Below are 25,263 nucleotides of genomic sequence, written 5' to 3'. Positions count from 1 at the left end.
ATTCAGGAAGGACAGGAAAAAAGGAAACGGAGGTGGGGTAGCATTGCGGGTTAAAGAGGAGATTAACACAATAGTAAGGAAGGATTTTAGCTCTGCTGATGTGGAATCTGTATGGGCAGAGCTGAGAAATACCAAGGGGCAGAAAATGTTAGTGGGAGTTGTGTCCAGACCCCCAAACAGTAATGCTGAGGTTGGGGATGGCATTAAATGGGAAATTAGAGATGCATGCAATAAGGGCACAGCAGTTATCATGGGTGACTTTAATCAACATATAGAATGGGCTAACCAAATTAGTAACAATACTGTGGAGGAGGAATCCGAGAGTGTATACGGGATGGTTTCCTGGACCAATATGTCGAGGAACCAACTAGAGATCAGGCCATCTTAGACTGGGTATTATGTAATGAGAAAGGATTAATTAGCAATCTTGTTGTGCGAGGCCCCTTGGGGAGGAGCGATCATAATATGATAGAATTCTTCATTAAGATGGAGAGTGAAGTAGTTGACTCAGAGACTAGGGGCCTGAATTTAAATAAAGGAAACTACGATGGTATGAGGCACGAGTTGGCTAGGATGGATTGGGGAATGTTACTTAAAGGTTGACGGTGGATAGGCAATGGCAAACATTTAAAGATCGCATGGATGAACTACAGAATTTGTTCATCCCAGTTTGGCATAAAAATAAAACAAAAAAGGTGACTCAACCGTGGCTAACAAGGGAAATTAGGGATAGCATAAGATCCAAGGAGAGGCCATATAATTTGACCAGAAAAAGCAGCAAACCTGAGGATTGGGAGCAGTTTAGGATTCAGCAAAGGAGGAAAAAAGGATTAATTAAGAGGGGGAAAATAGATTATGAGACTAAGCTTGCAGGAAACATAAAAACTGACTGTAAAAGCTATTGTAGATATGTGAAAAGAAAAAGATTGGTGAAGTCAAGCGTAGGTCCCTTGCGGTCAGAATCAGGGGAATTTATAATGGGGAACAAAGAAATGGCTGACCAATTAAATACATACTTTGGTTCTGTCTTCACAAAGGAGGACACAAATAACCTCCAGAGATATCGGGGAACATAGGGTCTAATGAGAGGGAGGAATTGAATGAAATCAGTATTTGTAGGGAAATGGTGTTAGGGAAATTGACAGGATTGAAGGCTGATAAATCCTCAGGGCCTGATAATCTACATCCTAGGTACGTAAGGAAGTGGCCCTAGAAATAGTAGATGCATTGCTGGTCATCTTTCAAAATACTTTCGACTCTGGAACAGTTCCCATGGATTGGAGGATAGCTAATGTAGCTCCACTGTTCAAAAAAGGTTCTAGAGCGAAAACGGGGAATTATAGACTACCTGACATCGGTAGTGGAGAGCACTTGGAAAGCAGTGACAGGATTGGACAAAGTCAACATGGATTTACAAATGGTAAATCATGCTTGACTAATCTACTGGAATTTTTTGAGGACGTAACTGGTAGAATAGATAAGGGAGAACCAGTGGATGTGGTGTATTTGGACTTTCAGAAGGCTTTCCATAAGGTCCCGCATAAGAGATTAGCGTGCAAAGTTCAAGCACATGGGATTGGGGGTAAGGTACTGACTTGGATAGAGAACTGGTTGGCAGACAGGAAGCAAAGACTTGGAATAAATGGGTCTTTTTCCGAATGGCAGGCAGTGACTAGTGGGGTACAGCAGAGATCGGTGCTAGGAGCCCAGCTATTCACAATATATATTAATGATCTAGACGAGGGAACTAGATGTAATATCTCCAAGTTTGCAGACGACACAAAGCTGGGTGGGCGTGTGTGCTGTGCGGAGGATGCAGAGAAACTCCAGTATGATTTGGACAGGTTGGGTGATTGGGCAGGTGCATGGAAGATGCAGTATAATGTGGATAAATGCGAGGTTATCCACTTCGCTGGCAAAAACAGGAAGACAGAATATTATCTGAACGGCAATAGATTGGGAAAAGGGGAAGTGCAACGAGACCTGGGTGTCCTTGTGCACCAGTCGCTGAAGGTAAGCATGCAGGTGCAGCAGGCGGTTAAGAAGGCAAATGGTATGTTGGCCTTCAAAGCGAGAGGATGCGAGTACAGGAGCAAGGATGTCTTGTTGCAGTTGTACAGGGCCTTGGTGAGACCACACCTTGAGTATTGTGTGCAGTTTTGGTTGCCGCCTTATCTGAGGAAGGATGTTCTTGCCATGGAGGGAGTGCAGCGAAGATTCACCAGACTGATACCTGAGATGGCAGGAATGACGTATGAAGAGAGATTGGGTCGATTGGGCTTGTATTCGCTAGAGTTTAGAAGAATGAGAGGGGATCTCATTGAAACTTATAAAATTCTAACAGGACTAGACAGACTAGATGCAGGAAGGATGATCCCGATGGCGGGGGAGTCCAGAACCAGGGCTCACAGTCTAAGGATAAGGGGTAAGCCATTTAGGACAGAGATGAAGAGGAATTTCTTCACCCAGAGAGTGGTGAGCCTGTGGAATTAGAGTCATAGAGTCATAGAGTAATACAGCACAGATAGAGGCCCTCCGGCCCATCGTGTCCATGCCGGCCATCAAGCCCTGTCCAATCTAATCCCATATTCCAGCATTTGGCCCGTAGCCTTGTATGCTATGGCATTTCAAATGCTCATCCAAATGCTTCTTAAATGTTGTGAGGGTTTCTGCCTCCACAACCCTTTCAGGCAGTGAGTTCCAGACTCCAACCACCCTCTGGGTGAAAAAGTTCTTTCTCAAATCCCCTCTAAACCTCCCTCCCTTTACCTTGAATCTATGCCCCCTAGTTATTGACCCCTCTACTAAGGGGAAAAGCTCCTCAGCATCCATCCTATCTATGCCCCTCACAATTTTGTACACCTCAATCATGTCCCCCCTCAGCCTCCTCTGCTCCAAGGAAAACAAACCCAATCTGCCCAGTCTCTCTTCATAGCTGAAGCGCTCCAGCCCTGGTAACATCCTGGTGAACCTCCTCTGCACCCTCTCTAACGCGATCACATCTTTCCTGTAGTGTGGCAACCAGAACTGCACACAGTATTCCAGCTGTGGCCTAACCAGTGTTTTATACAGCTCCATCATAACCTCCTTGCTCTTATATTCTATGCCTCGGCTAATGAAGGCAAGTATCCCATATGCCTTTTTTACCACCTTATCCACCTGTTCCGCCGCCTTCAGGGATCTGTGTACCTGCACACCCAGATCCCTCTGACCCTCCGTCTTGCCTAGGGTCTTACCATTCATTGTGTATTCCCTTGCCTTGTTAGACCCCCCAAAGTGCATCACCTCGCACTTTTCCGGGTTAAATTCCATTTGCCACTGTTCCGCCCATCTGACCAACCCATCTATATCGTTCTGCAGACTGAGGCTACCCTCCTCGCTATTTACCACCCTACCAATTTTAGTATCATCCGCGAATTTACTGATCATACCCTTTACATTCATATCCAAGTCATTAATGTAGACCACAAACAGCAAGGGACCCAGCACCGATCCCTGTGGTACCCCACTGGCCACAGGTTTCCAGTCACAAAAACAACCTTCGACCATCACCCTCTGCCTTCTGCCACTAAGCCAGTTTTGTATCCAATGTGCCAAGGCACCCTGGATTCCATGGGCTCTTACCTTCTTGACCAGTCTCCTGTGCGGGACTTTATCGAAGGCCTTACTGAAATCCATGTATACCACATCCACTGCGTTACCCTCATCCACACACCTAGTCACCCCCTCAAAAAATTCAATCAAATTAGTCAGACATGATCTTCCCTTGACAAAGCCATGTTGACTATCCCTGATTAATCCTTGCCTCTCCAAGTGGAGACAAATTTTGTCCCTCAGGATTTTTTCCAGTAATTTTCCTACCACTGATGTTAGGCTCACTGGCCTGTAGTTCCCCGGTTTTTCCCTACTACCCTTCTTGAATAATGGTACTACATTAGCGGTTCTCCAGTCCTCTGGCACATCCCCTGTGGCCAGAGAGGTCCTGAATATATGTGTTAGAGCCCCCGCAATCTCCTCCTTTGCCTCACACAGCAGCCTGGGGTACATTTCATCGGGGCCTGGGGATTTATCCATTTTTAGGCCAGCTAAAACCGCCAATACCTCCTCCCTCTCGATGTTAATATGTTCGAGCATATCACAGTCCCCCCGCCCTATTTCTATGTCTACATCGTCCTTCTCCATAGTGAAAACAGATGCAAAAAATTCATTTAGAACCCCTCCTACATCTTCCGGCTCCACACACAGATTGCCACTTTTGTCCCTAATGGGCCCTATTTTTTCCCTAGTTATCCTTTTACCCTTAATATACTTATAAAACATCTTCGGATTTTCCTTTATTTTGCTCGCCAGTGTTATTTCATGGCCCCTCCTTGATCTCCTAATTTCTTTTTTAAGTATCCCCCTGCACTTTTTGTACTCCTCTAGGGCTTCCTCCGTCTTTAGCCTTTTGTATCTACCAAAAGCCCTCCTTTTTTTCCTAATCCATTCCCGTATATCCCCTGACATCCACGGTTCCCTGTGGTTTTTGGAACCACTCTTGACCTTTATGGGAACATGTTGCCCTTGTATGATCTCAATCTCCCTTCTGAAAGCCTCCCATTGCTCCGATGCGGATTTTCCTACAAGTAGCTGATCCCAGTCCATTTTGGCCAGATCCTGCCTTATCCTATTAAAATCGGCCTTCCCCCAATTTAGAACCTTTATTTCCGGCCCATCCCTGTCCTTTTCCATGACCACCTTAAATCTTACCATATTATGGTCACTATCACCAAAGTGCTCACCTACTAGCACTTTTTCCACTTGGCCGGCCACATTCCCTAGAATTAGGTCCAGTACCGCCCCCTCTCTTGTAGGACTTTCTACATGCTGGCTCAAAAAGCTCTCCTGGATGCACTTTAAGAATTCTACACCCTCTGAGCCTTTCACACTTTGACTATCCCAGTTAATATTGGGGAAGTTGAAATCCCCCATTATTATTACCCTATTATTTGCACATTTCTCTGAGATTTGCCTACATATCTGTTCCTCTATCTCCCCCTGACTGTTTGGAGGCCTATAGTACACTCCCAGCAAAGTGCTTGCCCCCTTTTTGTTTTTAAGCTCCACCCATATGGCCTCATTAGAGGACCCAGCTAATATATCATCCCTCCTTACCGCAGTAATTGACTCCTTAATTAATATTGCGACACCCCCTCCTCTTATACCTCCCCCTCTGTCTCGCCTGAAGATTCTGTACCCCGGAATATTGAGCTGCCAGTCTTGCCCCTCCCTCAACCATGTCTCAGTGATAGCAACAATATCATACTCCCATGTGTTTATCAACACCTTCAGTTCATCCACCTTATTTGCAAGGCTCCTTGCATTAAAATAGATGCCATCCAGCCTTGCCCTTATATATTTGCCCTGCCTACCAAGCTGACTTGTTTTTTCCTCCATAATTGGCAGCACATCCCCCCCTACTTCAGCTCCCCCCTGTATCCCATCCCCCTGCCAAGTTAGTTTAAACCCCCCCCGACAGTGCTAGCAAACCTCCCCGCAAGGATATTTGTCCCGCTCTGGTTCAGGTGCAACCCGTCCGACTTGTACAAGTCCCACCTTTCCCAGAAGCAGGCCCAGTGATCCAGGAAAGTAAAACCCTCCCCCCTACACCAACTCTTTAGCCACGCATTCATCTGCTCTATCCTCCCATTCCTATACTTACTAGCACGTGGCACTGGGAGTAATCCAGAGATTACACCCTTTGAGGTCCTGCCCTTTAATCTGTTACCTAGCTCCCTAAATTCTTGATGCAGGACCTCATCCCTCTTTTTACCTATGTCGTTGGTACCAATGTGGACCACGAACACTGGCTGTTCACCCTCCCCCTCCAGAATGCCCTGCAGCCGCTCAGTGACATCCTTGACCCTGGCACCAGGGAGGCAACAAACCATCCTGGAGTCACGTTTGCGGCCACAGAACCGCCTATCTGTTCCCCTTACTATAGAATCCCCTACCACTATTGCTCTCCCACTCTTTTTCCCCCCCTCCTGGGCAGCAGGAGCACCCCCAGTGCCAGGAAGTTGGCTGCTGCTGCCTTCCCCTGGTGAGTCATCCCCCTCAACAGTATCCAAAGCGGTATACCTGTTTGAAAGGGGGATGTCCGCAGGGGTTCCCTGCACTACCTGCCTGCCTTTGTTGCTCCGCCTGATGGTCACTCCCTGTGCTGCCCTACCCTGAGGCGTGCACAACTCGCTAAACGTGGTATCCACGAGCCTCTCAGCATCGCGCATGCTCCACAACCCATCCACCCGCAGCTCGAGCGCCGCAATGCGGTCTACAAGTAGCTGCAGCTGGATGCATTTCCCGCACACATGGTCGTCAGGGACACTGGCAGCGTCCCTGATTTCCCACATGGAGCAAGAGGAGCAGAACACGGGTCTGAGCTCTCCTGCCATGACTTACTCCTTTAATTAATTTAAAAATTAATTCAATACCCCAGTTACAGGTATACTCTAGGGCGCTTTATTTACCAACTGTCCCCACTACACCTTAATCCCGAGAAATTTAACACCACAGAATTCAAGCTTGTACTGAAAAGAGAGAAATACTCACCAACCAATCACTTACGTGCTCCCTGGTGACGTCACACTCTGATTATTTTTTACCTCTCTCCTCTGATGTTGATTTGGTACGCTTCTGCCTTGGCGCCGGTTTTTAAGCCGGGCCTCTGCTCCTCCTCCGCTGCTGCTCTCCCCCGAACTGGTCGGGCTTCTGCCTTGGCGCCGGTTTTTAAGCCGGGCCTCTGCTCCTCCTCCGCTGCTGCTCTCCCCCGAACTGGTCGGGCTTCTGCCTTGGCGCCGGTTTTTAAGCCGGGCCTCTGCTCCTCCTCCGCTGCTGCTCTCCCCCGAACTGGTCGGGCTTCTGCCTTGGCGCCGGTTTTTAAGCCGGGCCTCTGCTCCTCCTCCGCTGCTGCTCTCCCCCGAACTGGTCGGGCTTCTGCCTTGGCGCCGGTTTTTAAGCCGGGCCTCTGCTCCTCCTCCGCTGCTGCTCTCCCCCGAACTGGTCGGGCTTCTGCCTTGGCGCCGGTTTTTAAGCCGGGCCTCTGCTCCTCCTCCGCTGCTGCTCTCCCCCGAACTGGTCGGGCTTCTGCCTTGGCGCCGGTTTTTAAGCCGGGCCTCTGCTCCTCCTCCGCTGCTGCTCTCCCCCGAACTGGTCGGGCTTCTGCCTTGGCGCCGGTTTTTAAGCCGGGCCTCTGCTCCTCCTCCGCTGCTGCTCTCCCCCGAACTGGTCGGGCTTCTGCCTTGGCGCCGGTTTTTAAGCCGGGCCTCTGCTCCTCCTCCGCTGCTGCTCTCCCCCGAACTGGTCGGGCTTCTGCCTTGGCGCCGGTTTTTAAGCCGGGCCTCTGCTCCTCCTCCGCTGCTGCTCTCCCCCGAACTGGTCGGGCTTCTGCCTTGGCGCCGGTTTTTAAGCCGGGCCTCTGCTCCTCCTCCGCTGCTGCTCTCCCCCGAACTGGTCGGGCTTCTGCCTTGGCGCCGGTTTTTAAGCCGGGCCTCTGCTCCTCCTCCGCTGCTGCTCTCCCCCGAACTGGTCGGGCTTCTGCCTTGGCGCCGGTTTTTAAGCCGGGCCTCTGCTCCTCCTCCGCTGCTGCTCTCCCCCGAACTGGTCGGGCTTCTGCCTTGGCGCCGGTTTTTAAGCCGGGCCTCTGCTCCTCCTCCGCTGCTGCTCTCCCCCGAACTGGTCGGGCTTCTGCCTTGGCGCCGGTTTTTAAGCCGGGCCTCTGCTCCTCCTCCGCTGCTGCTCTCCCCCGAACTGGTCGGGCTTCTGCCTTGGCGCCGGTTTTTAAGCCGGGCCTCTGCTCCTCCTCCGCTGCTGCTCTCCCCCGAACTTTTACCACAGAAGCCAGTTGAGGCCAATTCATTAAATACATTCAAGAAGGAGTTAGATATATTTCTTAAGGCTAAAGGGATCAAGGGATATGGGGAGAAAGCAGGGACAGGGTACTGAATTTGGATGATCAGCCATGATCTCATTAAATGGCGGAACAGGCTCGAGGGGCCGAATGGCCGACTCCTGCTCCTATCTGTTGTGTATGTACCTTTAAGGGAATAACTGGTCTCAGACTGCAGTACCGGCAGTGACCACCCCTGTATAAAAGGCCCTTGCAGGCTTCTGCAGTTTCAGTTTCCAGGTTGTCTCCATTCAGTAAAGACTTGTTATAATCAACTCCTGCAGTCCGTGTCTCAATTATACACGGACATAATATTGGCGACGAGTAAGAAACGAACTTACCTGCAACTCGGCAGCACCTCAGACGAGGTTATTGAAGGTCGAAGTCAGAAGAAAAAAAAAATAATCCAAAGAAACTCGAGAAATGGGCGTCGACCGTGGGCAACCGCCCTCCAAATCATCGAATTGAAAAGTGCAGGAGAGACTGTCGAGGGCCAGGCTTGGTCTCCAGTCTGTGGTTTCCCAGCTAATCGGGCTGGTGGCAGGTAGTGCACTGATCCTTCCTGGGCTGCAGCGGGCTAGAGCTCGATCGGGTGGCTCTGCAACGGGACCGGGCAGCAAGTCGGGAAGCAAAGAGAGAGAGGGTGGAGCACACAGGGCGCGGCCGGTGCTTCGCAGCCGGGCAGCGTTCGGACCTAAGAAAAGGGAAGTGTCCCAGAGGGTCCGCTCCACGACGGGAACGGTTCTTCAATTAACGGAGCAAATATTGAAGCGCGATAGAAAAAGAAAAATACCGCGGAGAGCGGCGTTGGCAGCAGCGATCGGGGAGGCGCGAAGACCATTGGGCGTCGCCATTACAGGATAGTAAAATCAATATAATCGCCAGCAACAGCGTTGGCGGCAGCGGCAGGAAAGCGCGGGAGGCGCCATCTTAACTCGGCAGGGAAGAAGGAAAAGCGCGGGAGCCGCCATTTTGATCCATCGGGGACGAAGGCAAAGCGCGGGAGGCGCCATCTTAGATTTTTAAGATGCCAAAGACTGGCGATATCACTGCCTTCGACAATGCAATAGAAGACTGGACCACGTATGTGGAAAGAGTCGAGGTATATTGCGAGGCAAACAAAATAGCCGATGAGAAAAAGGCATCGGTATTGCTAAATTTAATGGGCGCAAGAACGTACGGCCTATTGCGGGACCTGATTACTCCAGCCAAACCGAAGGCGAAGAGTTTTAACGAAATTGTTGCTATCCTACAGGAACACCTAAATCCTACACCGCTGCTGATAGCAGAAAGATTTAAATTCCACAGGACAAATCAGCATAAAAATGAGAGCAATGCTGATTACCTTACAGAACTACGCAAGCTATCAAAGCACTGCCAGTTCGGAGCAGGACTGGCAGATACCCTACGGGACAAATTTGTCTGTGGACTCCTGAGTGAAGGAACCCAGAAGAGGTTACTCTCAGAGAAAGAGCTGATGCTAGATAAGGCTTTCAGCGTGGCAGTATCATACGAAGCAGCAGCAAGGGGAGCTGCGGAAATACAACAAAAGCCACAGGAATACGGCACCCACAAAATGACATGGGGATTTGCAAAATGTTATCGCTGCGGCAGAACAAACCATGACCAGAAGGACTGCTGGTCCAAGGACAAAATATGCAGGCAATGCGGAAAGATGGGACGCATTGCACGAGTTTGCAGGTCTGGGAAGAAGACCAACGACAACAAAAAGGCTACGAAGGAACCGTACAGGAAAGTACAAAAGATGACGGACAGTAGTTCCGAAGACCAGATAAGCGATAGTGAATCCGGGAACAAGAGACTAAGCTGTCTCAAACTTCACAACGTAATCGCAAAAGAGGATCACCGAACCATTTGGGTCACCCTCACGATAGCAGGGTCCCAAGTCAAAATGGAATTGGATACAGGATCAGCTCTAACCGTCATGAATCGACGAGACTACGAGCGGCTATTCTCACACATACCCTTGAGAGAGACATCCATTGTCTTGAGGACGTATACGGGGCAAAAAGTATACCCCAGAGGAAAAATAAGGGTGCCTGTCGAATACAACGGCAAGAAAATACAGAAATTGTATCTCTACATTCTGCAAGATGGTGGACCACCGTTATTGGGACGTGAATGGATCAGAAAGATAAGTTTAGACTGGCACTCCATTCAGGCACTGACGGTGGCTGGTAAAAAGGATGACGACGTCACTCCTGGACGGTTGTCAACAATCTTAGCTGACGCCAAAGAGGTATTTCAACAAGAACTGGGCACTCTTAAAGGCGTAACCGCCTCGATAAAAATAGAGGAGAATGCAATTCCCAAGTTTTTCAAAGCAAGACCGGTACCATATGCAATTCGCCCAGCCGTCGAGGCAGAGCTGGAGAAGGCAGGCGTGTTATCTAAGGTAGACTGGAGCGAGTGGGCGACACCCATCGTTCCTGTCATGAAGAAAACGTTAAACAATAAGTCTGAGGAGCCAAGGAAGGTTCGCATCTGTGGGGACTTCAAGGTGACGGTGAACCCAGTCCTTCACACAGTACAATATCCTCTTCCAAGGATAGAAGATATCTTCGCCTCACTATCTGGAGGGAAGCATTTTACAAAAATTGACCTAGCACAAGCATATTTGCAGATGGAGGTTGAAGAATCCTCTAGGACGTATCTCACGATAAACACTCACAAAGGTCTTTACCAGTATAATCGACTGGTATTCGGAGTAGCATCAGCTCCGGCGATATGGCAAAGAGCAATGGAACAAGTCCTGCAAGGGATTCCGGGGACTCAGTGTTACTTGGACGACATCCTAGTAACAGGTGAAGATGACAGTGAACACCTTGCCAACCTAGAGCAGGTGCTCACTAGACTACGTGAACATGGGCTACGAGCCAATCGCCGTAAGTGCGAGTTTTTTAAGAAACAGATATCGTATTGTGGCCATGATGAAGAGGGGTTGCATAAGTCCCCTGACAAAATTGAAGCGGTAGTTAAGGCTCCAGCACCTGAAAATGTGTCGCAACTGAGGTCATTCCTCGGATTGGTGAATTACTACCATAAGTTTTTGCCGAATTTGTCCACAATTCTGCATCCACTGAACGCCCTACTATGAACGGGAGTAGCATGGAAATGGAGCGATGAATGTAAGCGGGCCTTTCAGGAGAGTAAGGACCTAATCACTTCAAGAGAAGTATTGGCTCACTACAACCCATCACTACCGATAAGACTGGCGTGTGATGCGTCTCCCTACGGTGTTGGGGCGGTACTGTCACATAAATTCCTTGATGGTTCAGAGAGGCCGATAGCTTTTGCATCACGCTCGTTAACTTCAGCCGAGCGTAACTACGCCCAGATTGACAGAGAGGCCATCAGCCTGGTGTGGGGGGGTGAAGAAGTTCAATCACTACCTGCACGGTCAGAAATTTACTCTACTAACTGATCATCAACCTCTCGTCTCCATTTTCAACCCTCAGAAGGGCGTACCGATAATGACGGCACAACAGCTACAGAGGTGGTCCCTTTTCCTAGGGGCACACCAATATGACATCGAGTACAAAGGAACTAAACAGCATGAGAATGCTGATGGATTGTCGCGCATACCGTTGCCGACGGTGGAAGAAGAACTGGCAGTGGATCCAGTGGAGTTATTCCACTCGACTATAGTCGAATGTCTCCCTGTGACGAATGCAAACATAGAAAAGGAAACACGAAATGACCCGACACTCTCCTGGGTCTATGATTTAACGGTGAAGGGATGGCCAGCACATGGCGAACCACTGCTGCCAGCATTCTCGCCGAGAAGAGAACAGCTGTCAGTGTGCAGAGGAACCTTGATGTGTGGATCCAGAGTAGTAATTCCACCCAAATTGAAGGATAGAGTGCTCAATGAGCTTCATGAGGGTCATCTGGGAGGGGTAAAAATGAAGAACTTAGCCAGAGCGTTTGTGTGGTGGCCGGGAATCGATAGAGAAATCGAAGAGATGACCAAGAGCTGTACAGGATGCCAAAAGGTCCAAAACGCCCCACCACAAGCCCCTCTATATCCATGGGAGTGGCCCTCATCTCCATGGCAAAGGGTGCACGTTGATTTTGCTGGTCCCTTTATGGACTCGATATTTTTAATTGCGGTGGATGCACATTCAAAGTGGCCAGAGGTAATAAAAATGTCCTCAACCACCACAGAAAAAACTATCACAGTTTTACGAACCATATTCGCCAGGAATGGGCTGCCTGAACAGATTTGCTCTGACAATGGACCACAGTTTGTGTCTGAAGAGTTCCGGAGGTTCTTAAAGAACAATGGTGTTAAGCATTACACATCCGCCCCATATCATCCAGCCACTAATGGATTGGCCGAGAGGTTTGTTCAAACATTCAAGAAGGCTATCAAGGCAATGTGTAATGAAGATATACCCCTACAACACAAGGTGGATAACTTCTTGTTTGCCTACCGGAATGCAACACATGTGGTTACCAACCAAACTCCAGCCATGATGTTCTTCAATCGAAGACTACGATGCCGCTTGGATTTGGTTAAGCCAAACGTCAGAAGAGATGTGGAGAACAGGCAGTTTCAGAATATGAATGAAAGGCCGACCAGGAGTTTTAAGATAGGTCAACCAGTTTTGGCCCGGGACTACCGCACAGAGAAATGGCAGCCAGGAACGATCTGTACACGGCAAGGACCTCTAATGTATACTGTGGACGTTGGAGAGATCATTGTAAGATGCCATGCTGACCAGATTCTAGAGTCACTGGAAAACGGCAACTCCACACCACGATCTGATACACCTGGCGATGAAACCTAAGTACCAATTGCATCTACCGCAGAATCGGTGATATTGGAAGCAGACGAACTAAACAACGACATTGATCCCGACTCAACCTTGCCAGAAGAGCCTGATATCCCAAAGAGGCGTTATCCAGACAGAATCAGGAAGCCTCCTCAAAGACTGAACTTATAATTGCTTAACTTCAACCAATGTATCTAGCAACCGTAATTGTAATTGTAATTAGTTATTATTTAGTTGTTAAATGAATGTTATGTACTGTTTATCTAAAAGGGGAGGAATTGTTGTGTATGTACCTTTAAGGGAATAACTGGTCTCAGACTGCAGTACTGGCAGTGACCACCCCTGCATAAAAGGCCCTAGCAGGCTTCTGTAGTTTCAGTTTCCAGGTTGTCTCCATTCAGTAAAGGCTTGTTATAATCAACTCCTGCAGTCCGTGTCTCAATTATACACGGACATAATACTATCTTCTATGTTTCTATGTTTAAATTTGCTCCTTTCATTGAGGCAATCGCTCTGTAATCAATTTCCTTGTGCAACGTGATCCTTTCAATTTGAATCCCCTCTCACACACTGCTAACAATAATGCTGGATGCAAGCAATGCACTTGGACTTATGGTCCTCACACCAATAAATCACACTTATTTTTTTAAACGCGTACACACAAAAGATTCTTCCAAGCTCTGGGGGATTCTCCCAAGCTCAGTGCTCATAGTATCCTTTTGTTATTTCTTCTCACCCTACTCGTTCATTCTGTCACTCAAGCACAGTAACATGACACATAGTATGTTGCCATGTAAGCAGTATTTAAATAGGCCACACAAAGCCAGCATTCTAACATATGTACTGCTTTGGTTTCAATAGACATCCTCCAAGAACCAGGCACAAATCCCAGTAGCATTGCGGAAGCTAGCACCTCACGGCAACCTTGATCACTCACATTTACTGTCTCAAGCAGCAGAGGATTTCGGTAGTGATCTTAAGAAGGGAGCACTAACTGAATCATGAATGAGAAGTAACAAGTAGTGTGGCCGTGGAAGAGCAGGTACCTGCTAGCCAGAGGGTCAGATCGCATCTCTCTTCAGTGGTGCGGCGCAGGATTCACATTTCAAGAGGTATGTTTATAAAAGGTTGCTAGCTACACACATGATCTTATTGAGTCATTTAAGGCTGTCCAAAGTACTAGAAACATAGAAGATAGGAGCAGGAGTAGGCCATTTGGCCCCTCAAGCCTGCTCCGCCATTTAATGAGATCATGGCTGATCATCCAAATTCAGTACTCTGTCCCTGCTTTCTCCCCAAATCGCTTTTGTCTTAAGAAATATATCTAACTCCTTCTTGAATATATTGAATGAATTGGCCTCAACTGCCTTCTGTGGTAGAGAATTCCACAGGTTCACCACTCTCTGGGTGAAGAAATTCCTCCTCATCTCTGTCCTAAATGGCTTACCCCTTATCCTTAGACAGTAAGCCCTGGTTCTGGACTCCCCCGCCATCGGGAACATCCTTCCTGCATCTAGTCTGTCTAGTCCTGATGGAACTTTATAAGTTTCAATGAGATCCCCTCTCATTCTTCTAAACTCCAGCGAATATAAGCCCAATCGACCCAATCTCTCTTCATACGTCATTCCTGCCATCCCAGGTATCAGGCTGGTGAATCTTCGCTGCACTCCCTCCATGGCAAGAACATCCTTCCTCAGATAAGGCGACCAAAACTGCACACAATACTCAAGGTGTGGTCTCACCAAGGCCCTGTACAACTGCAGCAAGACATCCTTGCTCCTTTACACGATATGAAGGCTAACATACCATTTGCCTTCTTAACTGCCTGCTGCACCTGCATGCTTACCTTCAGCGACTGGTGCACAAGGACACCCAGGTCTCGTTGCACTTCCCCTTCTCCCAATCTATTGCCGTTCAGATAATAATCTACCTTCCTGTTTTTGCCACCAAAGTGGATAACCTCGCATTTATCCACATTATACTGCATCTTCCATGCATCTGCCCAATCACCCAATCTGTCCAAATCATACTGGAGTTTCTCTGCATCCTCCTCACAGCACACACACCCACCCAGCTTTGTGTCGTCTGCAAACCTGGAGATATTACATCGAGTTCCCTCGTCTAGATCATTAATATATATTTTGAATAGCTGGGGTCCTAGCACCGATCCCTGTGGTACTCGACTAATCACTGCCTGCCACTCGGAAAAAGACCCGTTTATTCCAACTCTTTGCTTCCTGTCTGCCAACTAGTTCTCTATGCTAGTCAGTACCTTACCCCCAATCCCATGTGCTTTAACTTTGCACGCTAATCTCTTATGCGGGACCTTATCGAAAGCCTTCTGAAAGTCCAAATACACCACATCCACTGGTTCTCCCTTATACATAGATACATAGAAGATAGGAGCAGGAGTAGGCCATTCGGCCCTTCGTGCCTGCTCCGCCATTCGATGAGATCATGGCTGATCCTTTAATTCAGTATCCCGTCCCCGCCTTCTCTCCGTAACCCTTAACCCCTTTTGCCCGTAGAAATATATCTAATTCCCTCTTAAATATATTTAATGAGCTGGCGTACACTGCCCTCTGTGGCAATGAGTTCCACAGGTTCACCACTCTCTGAGTGAAGAAATTCCCCCTCATCTCTGTCCTAAATGGTTTAGCCCTTATCCTTAAATTATGTCCTCTAGTTCTGTTCTCACCCGCCAAGGGAAACATTCCTTCTGCATCCAGTCTGTCTAGACCTGTCAGAATTTTATACACTTCTATGAGGTCCCCTCTCAATCTTCTAAACTCCAGTGTGTACATCCCTAAACTACATAGTCTCTCCTCATAGGTCATTCCCGCCATTCCTGGTATCAGCCTGGTGAATCGCCGCTGCACCCCCTCCATGGCAAGAACATCCTTCCTCAGATGAGGCGACCAAAACTGTACACAGTACTCGAGGTGTGGTCTCACCAGTGCCCTGTACAGCTGCAGCAAGGTATCCCTGTTCCTGTATTCTAACCCTTTTGCTATGAAGGCCAGCATACCGTTTGCCTTCTTGACCGCCTGTTGCACCTGCATGCTCGCCTTCAGTGACTGGTGTACAAGAACACCCAGGTCTCTCTGTACTTCCCCCTCTCCCAATCTATTGCCATTTAAATAATAATTTGCCCTCCCGTTCCTGCACCCAAGGTGGATAACTTCGCACTTGTCCACATTATAGTGCATCTGCCATTTATCCGCCCAATCGCCCAGTCTGTCCAAATCGCTCTGGAGCTTCCTGGTCTCTTCCTCTGAGCCCACCCCCCCTCCTAGTTTAGTGTCGTCTGCAAATTTGGAAATGCTGCATCCGACTCCCTGATCCAGGTCATTAATGTAAATTGTGAACAGCTGGGGGCCCAGGACAGATCCCTGTGGTACCCCACTTGTTACTGCCTGCCATTCAGAAAATGAGCCGTTTATTCCAACTCTCTGTTTTCTATCTGACAGCCAGTTCCCTATCCACGCCAAAACTTTCCCCTTTATCCCATGAGCCTCAATTTTCCATGCTAATCTTTTATGTGGGACCTTATCGAAGGCCTTTTGGAAGTCCAGGTACACCACATCTACTGGCTCTCCCCCATCTATTCTACCAGTTACTCCCTCAAAAAATTCCAATAGATTAGTCAAGCACGATTTACCCTTTGTAAATCCATGTTGACTCTGTCCTATCCTGTCCCCATTTGCTAAGTGCTCCGCTATTTCATCCTTAATGATGGACTCCAGCATTTTGCCCACAACTGATGTAAGGCTTACAGGTCTGTAATTACCTGCTTTTTCCCTACCCCCCTTTTTGAATAGTGGGGTAACGTTAGCTACCCTCCAATCCATCGGCACTGTTCCCGAGTCTAATGAATTCTGAAAAATCATCCTTAGTGCATCCGCTATCTCTAGGGCCACCTCCTTCAGTACCCTAGGATGCATGTTATCAGGCCCTGGGGATTTGTCCACCTTCAATCCCTTTAGCTTCCTTAACACCATATCCTTAGAGATATTGATTTGCGTCAGTTCCTCCTTTGCCAATGTCCCTATTTTTCCCGATATCCCAGGGAGGTTTTTTGTGTCTTCCTTCGTAAAGACTGACCCAAAGTATGCATTTAGTTGATCTGCCATTTCCTTATTTCCCATTATATATTCCCCCGTATCTGACTGCAATGGACCAACTTTGGTTTTCACCAGTCTTTTCCTTTTGATATACTTATAAAAGCTTTTGGAGTTAGTTTTTATATTTTCCGCCAGCTTGTTTTCGTAAGCTATTTTGCCCCTCTTGATTATGCCCTTTGCCCTCCTTTGCTCTATCTTAAACTGTTCCCAATCTTCCGCTCTGGCGCTTTTTTTGGCTATTTTATACGCCCTATCTTTGGATTTTATGCTGTCTCTAATTTCCCCTGTTATCCACGGTTGAGTCACCTTTTTAGATTTCCTTTTATGCCAGATTGGTATAAACAATTTTTGCAATTTTGTCATTCTATCTTTAAATGTTTGCCATTGTTTATCTACCTCCAGTCCTCCCAGGAACGTTGTCCAATCAGACCTACTCAGTTCCCGTCTCATGGCATCATAATTCCCCTTGTTTAAATTCAGGACCTTAGTCTCTGAGTCAATTTCTTCGCTCTCCATTTCGAGTGAGAAATCGATCATGTTATGATCGCTCTGACCCAAGGGTCCCCGTACAACAAGATTACTGATTAGTCCCTTCTCATTGCACAGTACCCAGTCCAATATACCAGTTACATTCTCAAAAAATTCCAGTAGATTAGTCAAGCACGATCTACCTTTTGTAAATCCATGTTGACTTTGTCCGATCCTGTCACTGTTTTCCAAGTGCTCTGCTATTACATCTTTTATAATGGATGCTAGCATTTTCCCCACTACCGATGTCAGGCTTACCGGTCTATAATTTCCTGTTTTCTCTCTACCACCTTTTTTAAATAGTGGGGTTACATTAGCTATCCTCCAATCCATGGGAACTGTTCCAGAGTCTATCAAATTTTGGAAGATGACCAGCAATGCAACTATTATTTCTAGGGTCACTTCCTTAAGTGCCCTAGGATGTAGATTATCAGCCCCTGGGGATTTATCAGCCTTCAATCCAGTCAATTTCCCTAACACCATTTCCCTACAAATACTGATTTCATTCAGTTCCTCCCTCTCATTAGACCTATGTTCCCTGACATCTCTGGGAGGTTATTTGTGTCTTCCTTTGTGAAGACAGAGCCAAAGTATGTATTTAATTGGTCAGCCATTTCTTTGTTCCCCATTATAAATTCCCCTGATTTTGACTGCAAGGGACCTATGCTTGACTTCACCAATCTTTTTCTCTTCACATATCTATAGAAGCTTTTGCAGTCAGTTTTTATGTTCCCTGAAAGCTTACTCTCATAATCTATTTTCCCCCTCTTAATTAATCCTTTTGTCCTCCTTTGCTGAATCCTAAACTGCTCCCAATCCTCAGGTTTGCTGCTTTTTCTGGCCAATTTATATGTCCTCTCCTTGGATCTTATGCTATCCCTAATTTCCCTTGTTACCCACGGTTGAGCCACCTTTTTTGTTTTATTTTTATGCCAGACAGGGATGAAGAAATTCTGTAGTTCATCCATGCGATTTTTAAATGTTTGCCATTGCCTATCCACCGTCAACCTTTAAGTAACATTCCCCAATCCATCCTAGCCAACTCGTGCCTCATACCATCGTAGTTTCCTTTATTTAAATTCAGGCCCCTAGTCTCTGAGTCAACTACTTCACTCTCCATCTTAATGAAGAATTTTATCATATTATGATCGCTCCTCCCCAAGGGGCCTCGCACAACAAGACTGCTAATCAATCCTTTCTCATTACATAATATCCAGACGAAGATGGCCTGATCTCTAGTTGGTTCCTCGACATATTGGTCCAGGAAACCATCCCGTAAACACTCTAGGAATTCCTCCTCCACAGTACTCTGCAAGTTTTGGCGATGAATGTGGAGGAACTCACTAGATGAATCCGTGCAGTTGTGCAGGATGTTTATTGGCAGCGTAGCCCATCGTGGAACAAGTGGCAACTACACAGGCATCTACAGAAGAGCCTCCAGTGGCAAAGGTCCTAGGCACAGTGGGAGTATCCCTCCTGAATGCTTATACAGCCTCTATTAAGGTCTTGGGTTGAAATGTCCAATGGACGGTTGTATCTAACTTTAGTATGCTGAAAGATTGAATGGAGACACTCTTGACACAGTGTTTAATCTCATTGCTGCCCTCAGTTCTGCTCCCATATATATCACTGGATAAGCTGAGGGAATGACCAATCTGTCCTGTATAGTGCAGTTGTGGACAGGGTGGTTTATTCAATGAATTCCTCAGTCAGTTAAAAGTTATTTTACCCATTAAACTGGGTAATCTAGTGGTGTCAGTAAAACTGCTGAAGCAGTCTAAGAAAGGCACAATCAAATGAATAAACCACTACAATCATTAATTAGAGAATTACAAAAACACAAGAGATCTGGGCAATCTGACTTTTCTAAGATTGTTGCAGATTGCAGGTTAGATGGTGTCAGCTTGGCTCAGTTGTAGTACTCTTGCCTCTGAGGGTTCAAGCCTCACCTAGGCTTGACAACATAATCTACACTGACACTCCAATCCAGTGCTGAAGATGTGCTGCATTATTGCAGGTGCTGTATTTTGTATGAGATGCTAAAGTGGGGCCCTGTCTTGTTTTTTCAGGTGGACTTAAAAGATCCCATGATACTATGTGAAGAAGAGGTTTTCTTCCAGTGTTCTGCCAACAATTATCCCTCAACTAACACCTCCAAAAATTGATTTAAAAAAAATGATTTCTCTTCTGTCCTGTGGCTCTGGCTATTCATTAAGATTTTAATGTTATAGTCAGAATGCTTGGTGTGTTGCTGTTTTCATTGTGAGTGAACTGTCATCTTGGCACCAAGGATGAAAATCAAAGGGGGTAAAATTCGATTGGTTTGTGCCGCCCGTTAGCACCCTAAGAGGGCGCGAATAGGGTGCAAAGGAACTAGAGCCCGGGTGCGGCGATGTTTGCGCCGCTCGCGAAATTGACCAGGCATTTTGCGGTGGCTCTAAACACTACCGCCACGACCTCCTGCGCCTGCAGATCGTGACGTCAGTCGAGCGTGCAATGCCCCGGACCGGATATTGAGTGGCGCCCCCTGCCGCTAGCAACGACAGGTTGAGGGGAGTGTTTTGCAGTTGGCAAGGGACTGGGGGAGCGCTATTTAAAGGCGACCGGTTCCTGACTCTTTTTGTCGGTGACATTTTTGCACCACGCATTCTGAGAGAGAGAGAATCTTCTGGAGAGATTTAACGCTGTGTGAAGGAGTTTTGGGTACTGAGCAGCACTTTGCAGGTTCATTTTGATTTGACCTTCCTTGCATCAATTTAGAAGAGTCTATGGGGGCCGCACTCTGAGCTTTTTCCCCGGGCCTCTCCATTGTTCTTTCCAGCAGATTTGATGTACAGGTCTCTCCAAGCCGAGATTCAAGGCTGCAATGAGCCGGGTGTGGATGGAGAGCAAGATCGACCCTCCCCTTTAAGAACTGGCTGGTGCCAGTGTGTCTATGTTCCATTGCTGACTGACATCACCTGAGCTTTGTCAGCGCTCTGAGGTAGCGCCTTACTCCTTGGCATTAGCGCCTTAAGAGAGGTGTGTAGCGCCTGATTTAGCCCTACAATCACCTCCAGGGGCGATAGAAGCTAAGTTTGCAGTCGGAGGCAATAATTAGCGTCAGGCGCTAAACTTTGCGCCCGGCCGATAATTGCGCCCCAAATGGGGTGATACCGAATATGTCCCCCAAAGAGTGGCCTTCATCATTCTCCTGTTTCCTTGATCTCATTTTTCTGAACTCTAATGACCGCAAGCAGTGACATTATATTATGCTTCCTTCGACATACAGATACATGATGGTAACTGCATGAGAATTTCTTGGCAATGGTGGTTTGCTACATGCATTTAACAACTGCTGATGACTTTGTACTTCTACACTGTGTTTAACATGACTAGATTAGAACTCACTCAGTTTTCAGCAACAGCCTGGTAGACACTGAAGAAAGGAAGGTTGGTATGATGTTGGGAAAAGTTAAGACATTTAGGCATCCCATGCAAGAGAGCAGAGAGATCTGGTACTTGAGACAGTGTGGTGTACTAAATGGGACGAGTTAGAATTCTAGTTTTGAGTGCAACTAAAACTAAAATGCCATCGACACTGCTAGTTTCTCAATACAGGGTCTTTCAGATATACTGGAGTAATTGAAGAAAGAGCTATTCATGGAGATGCAGCAAATGCAAAACCACTTAATCATTAGGCAGTGATCATGGGGGAAGGGAATGAGGAACAGCAGTTAACTTTGGTTAGCAGCACCCCACCAGGATTATCAGCATTTACAGATATTAATGAAGAAGGCATGGAAGGAATAAAAGTAACTAATGAGTGTGTCTTCTGGGATTAGCTAAGCACTATGAAGTGGTATTCTCCCAGAACAGAAAATACACCTGGAAAAATGGCCATTTCTCAGCAGAATCAAGATGAGACTGCTTGGCTGTTCCCTTTTGAAAGTACATGGGGAATTCCTGACCAGCTGTAACAACAGCAGCAGTCAAGTACCTAGTCTGTCCTCACATTAATCTGCTATTGCAATGATTTTAGTACAACAAAAGAGTTACATGACTCATAGTTGCACCTTTAAACCTTTTTCAACCCCTCAGTTATAAGTATAGGACTGACTTTCTTTTGGATACGGAGTTGACGGATGGATCTGGTCTCAGCAGTGGGCCATGGTATATATTATGTGAGAACAGCCACAGCACTAGACTGGCATCCGCTTTGGCTGTACATAAAAAGTGATTCAGCAGCAAAGCCATTTGGCACAATATTTGGAGATCATTATCCAAAGAACTACAGACGATTGGCACTGCGGTGTAACATTGATTGTTAGTCTCCACTACCAGTCTACTACTCAAACCTCTGCTGCCTCCACTGCGACTAGTCTATCTGTGTGAATTAAACTGCTGTTTTAACACGAATAGGAGGTTTAGCTTTCAAACAATATTTCAATAGTATAAGATAATGCTATTACCCAGGGACCCGGGTTCAAATCTGGCCTCGGGTGACTGTCTGTGTGGATTTTGCACATTCTCCCCGTGTTTGCGTGGGTTTTCTCCGGGTGCTCCGGTTTCCTCCCACAGTCCAAAGATGTGCGGGGTAGGTTGATTGGCTATGATAAAAAATTGGCCCTTAGTGTTAGGGGGGATTAAATACGGGGATAGGGCTTGGGTGGGATGGCTGTCGGTGTAGGGACCGGGTGCTAGGGTTTGGATGATCAGCCATGATCTCGTTGAATGGCGGAGCAGGCTCGAAGGGCCGAATGGCCTACTCCTGCTCCTATCTTCTATGTTTCTATACCTAAGTTCTTTTAATATTGCCTTTCTGATTTACTTTGTATAAATCCAAATTTTCTGCAATTGAAATTCAATTGTTCCCAAGTTGAGACTGCTCTCAACATTTTTTTTCTCTTTCTGCAATGTTCAATTGCTATGGGGGAGAAGTTGGCTTACCCCAAAAATGGGTGAGAGGATTAACCCGCGCCCGTTTATTGTGTTGCAGGCAGCACATTAAATTGGTGCTGCCTGCTGTTTAAAATGATTGCTGTGTGCAGGCAGTGCTACTTAAAGGCAATCTGCACCTCTTAAAGAGGATGCGCAATGTGGCTGCAAGAAGTGGAACACAAACCTGCTGTCCTCTTATAGGATGACAGCATTCCTGCTCCCACCCGTCGCTCCGCCAGTGTCTTTGTTGTTGCTTTTCAGCCAGCCAACCCAAACTGCTGCAGGAGACCCTCCAGACATATGCTCAGTAGGCAGTGGGAAGCAGTAGAGGTGGTCAATGCCAGGAGTATTGGCCCAAGAACATGGATGCAGTGCAGGAAGAAGTTTAATGATCAAACACGAGTTGTCAAGGTGAGTGAGTTCATCTTCAAATGGCTTATCCTAGCCTCATCTGCTGCTCAAATCACGACAACCCCATCACCCACCTACCAACAATCTCTATCAATCAGTACTCAACCCTTCAATTCATATGGTGTACCTCACCCTCACACACTTAGCACTGTTGCATGACTCGCACCCACAACTCTCAGCTTGCACACACTGGCAGCTATTCAAAAAAGACAGCCACATTATCCAAACATATTGCATGACACTCACTAACACACTCCCCTCTTTCTTGCAGGAGAAGGTGGTGCATAGCAGGAGGCAGCAGGAAATAACTGGAGGAGGACAAGCGCGCTTACATGTTTTAACCCCCATGGAGGAGACAGTGCTGGCCATCATGGGAAGGAGCATTGCTGAGGCCGTGGTCACTGGTGGGGCTGGAGGGACCTATGATGATGGTATCTGCATACCCAATCCTCCTTTTCTCTTCCTAATTCTCCCTCATTGCACAATCTCTTTTGACTCACAATTTGCAGATGCTATAAGCATGCCCGACCAGAGCGGACCTGTGTGGGGAACAGCGAGTGTGGCGGAGCTTAAAACTGGTGGCATCAGCGAGCAGCGAGGCCCGACCAGAGCGGACCTGTGTGGGGAACAGCGAGCGCGGTGGAGCTTAAAACTCGTGGCATCAGCGAGCAGCGAGACTTACCAATTCAACAGCGGGGGAGAGAGGTAAAAAGTAATCAAAGTGTGACGTCACCAGGAAGCACGTAAGTGATTGGTTGGTGAGTATTTCTCTCTTTTTTTAAACTTTAACTCTGTGGTTTATAGTTTCTAAGGTCTCTCTGGTGTAGTGGGGACTGTTGGTAAACCAGATAACTGTAGTGTAATTAGTGGGATTGATTGATTTAATTTAAATTCAATTAATTAAAGGGTAAGTCATGGCAGGACAGCCGGGCCACGTGATATGCTCCTCCTGCGATATGTGGGAACTCAGGGACACATCCTGTCCCTGACAACTACGTGTGCAGGAAGTGCATCCAGCTGCAGCTACTGACAGACCACATTGCGGCACTGGAGCTGCGATTGGATGCATACTGGAGCGTTCATGATGCTCAGGACATCGTGAATAGCACATTTACAGAGTTGGACACACCATAGGTAGAGGTTGGACAGGAAGAAAGGGAACGGGTGACCAACAAGCAGAGTACTAGGCGCAGGCAGGTAGTGCAGGGGTCCCCTTTGGCCATCCCCCTCTCCAACAGATACACCACTTTGGGTACTGTTGGGGGGGATGGATTATCAGAGGAAGGCAGCAGCAGTCAACTTCCTGGCACCAGGGGTGGCTCTGCTGCACAGAATGGGAGGAAAAAGAGGGGTAGAGCTATAGTAATAGGGGATTCTATTGTAAGGGGAATAGATAGGCGTTTCTGCGGCCGCAAACGAGACTCCAGGATGGTGTGTTGCCTCCCTGGTGCAAGATTCAAGGATGTCTCCGAGCGGCTGCAGAACATCTTGGAAGGGGAGGGTGAACAGCCAGTTGTCGTGGTGCATATAGGCACCAACGATATAGGTAAAAAGCGGGATGAGGCCCTAAAAGTGGAACATAGGGAGTTAGGAGATAAATTAAAAAACAGGACCTCAAAAGTAGTAATCTCAGGATTGCTACCAGTGCCACATGCTAGTCAGAGTAGAAATAGAAGGATACTTCAGATGAATACGTGGCTAGAAGAATGGTGCCAGGGTGAGGGATTCAAGTTCCTGGGACATTGGAACCAGTTCTGGGGGAGGTGGGACCAGTTCAATCCGGACGGTTTGCACATGGGCAGGGCTGGAACCGATGTCCTAGGGGGAGTGTTTGCTTGTGCTGTGGGGGAGGGTTTAAACTAAAATGGCAGGGGGTTGGGAACCTGAGCAGGGAGACAGAGGAAAGGGAAACAAGGATAAAAGCAAAAGATAGGAAGGAGAAAAACAGAAGTGGCAGTCAGAGAAATCAACGGTTTAAATCAAACGTGGCCACAATAAATAATAATTCTAATAGGTCTAAGAGCGTTAAAAAAACAAGCCTGAAGGGTTTGTGTCTTAATGCAAGGAGCATTTGTAATAAGGTGGATGAATTGGCTGCGCAAATAGAGGTAAATGAATACGATTTGGTTGGGATTATGGAAACGTGGCTCAAGGATTGCCAAGATTGGGAACTCAACATCCAGGGGTATTCGATATTCAGGAAAGATAGGCAAAAAGGAAAGGGAGGTGGGGTAGCATTACTGGTTAAAGAAGGGATTAACACAACTGTAATGAAGGATATTAGCTCTGATGAGGTGGAATCTGTATGGGTAGAATTGAGAAATACTAAGGGGAAAAAAACGTTAGTGGGAGTGGTATATAGACCTCCAAACAGTAAGGCGGAGGTTGGGGATGGCAATAAAAGGGAAATTAAAGAAGCGTGCAATAAGGGCACAGCAGTCATCATGGGTGACTTTAATCTACATATAGATTGGGCCAACCAAATTAGTAACAATACCGTGGAGGAGGAATTCCTGGAGTGTTTACGGGATGGTTTCCTGGACCAATATGTCGA

General features: G+C 47.2%; 1 protein-coding gene across 1 annotated transcript in view; it reads right to left on the bottom strand.

Annotated features, from left to right (window-relative positions):
• The window catches only part of LOC147124270 (A disintegrin and metalloproteinase with thrombospondin motifs 19-like), a 719,202-nt gene that overhangs the window by 92,427 nt on the left and 601,512 nt on the right, over positions 1-25,263 (bottom strand). The window lies entirely within an intron of this gene.

Source organism: Somniosus microcephalus, chromosome 1 (assembly GCF_052327205.1).
Source record: "Somniosus microcephalus isolate GS21.2 chromosome 1, FLI_Smic_1.0, whole genome shotgun sequence".
Taxonomy (NCBI): domain Eukaryota; kingdom Metazoa; phylum Chordata; class Chondrichthyes; order Squaliformes; family Somniosidae; genus Somniosus; species Somniosus microcephalus.
This window is presented reverse-complemented; position numbering and strand designations above follow the sequence as displayed.